The sequence below is a fragment of the Silene latifolia genome, chromosome Y (assembly GCF_048544455.1).
Source record: "Silene latifolia isolate original U9 population chromosome Y, ASM4854445v1, whole genome shotgun sequence".
NCBI classification, from domain to species: Eukaryota; Viridiplantae; Streptophyta; class Magnoliopsida; order Caryophyllales; family Caryophyllaceae; genus Silene; species Silene latifolia.
Window position 1 is genome coordinate 275937247 of NC_133538.1, and position 922 is coordinate 275938168.

At 40.5% G+C, this 922-nt stretch overlaps 1 non-coding gene across 1 annotated transcript; it reads left to right on the forward strand.

Annotated features, from left to right (window-relative positions):
* Positions 1-274: 274 nt before the first annotated feature.
* LOC141634907 (small nucleolar RNA R71) lies at positions 275-381 on the forward strand. The gene has a single exon (XR_012539623.1). It is a non-coding gene; the product is annotated as a small nucleolar RNA R71 (small nucleolar RNA).
* The last annotated feature ends 541 nt before the right edge of the window (positions 382-922 follow it).

The following is a 922-nucleotide window of genomic DNA, read 5'->3' on the forward strand; positions in this document are numbered from 1 at the left end:
AGGCATAGCTTTTTAAAACTTCAAATTGATGGTATCAATGTGAGCACTAAGTTGAGCACCCAATTGAGTAATGGAGTCCACTTCATGCTTTCCTCCTCTAGTAGCCTTGCGATGTCTACTATATTGTGAGTTATGGACCGCCATTTCCTCAATTTTGTTCCAAGTTTGATTATCATCAACTTCGGTGAACATTCCATTTGATCCCATGTTGAGAATGTTCCTTGAATCTTCATAAAGACCGTTCCAAAATTGTTGTACCAAAAACCACTCGCTAAGTCCATGGTGAGGACATGAGGGACAAATCCCCTTAAACCGCTCCCAAGCTTCATACAAAGATTATTCATCCCTTTGCATAAAACCCGTGATTTGAGCTCTTAGCATGTTAGTCTTTTCCGGTGGATAGAACTTTTTGTAGAAAACTAGAGCCAACTTCTTCCAAGAATCAATTCCGAGAGTAGCCTTATCAAGGCCTTTCAACCATTGTTTCGCGGTACCAATTAGAGAAAAAGGAAATAAGACCCATCGTATTTGGTTTTGAGTTACACCGGTTTGAGAAATCGCATCACAATAGTCACAAAAAGTCTCCATATGAGAATGAGGGTCTTCACTAGGCATCCCTCCAAATTGGCTTCTTTCGACTAATTGGATAAATGCGGATTTGGCAATAAAATTTCCGGTTAGATGTTGTGGTGTGGGAGTACCATTGGGTAGGTTCTCCTCGGTGGGTACGGAATGTGATGAAAACTTAGGCATTGTGGGTTGATTTTGTGTTGGGTTCTCCTCACCTTCTCTTGCAAAAGGGTTGATGAACTCAATAGTATCTGGTTGAATATCTACAACCTCACCAATACCTCTGAAATTTCTCCTAGCAAGTCTTCTATTGGTTGTCAAAGTTCTTTCAATTTCACGATCAAAGGGTAAC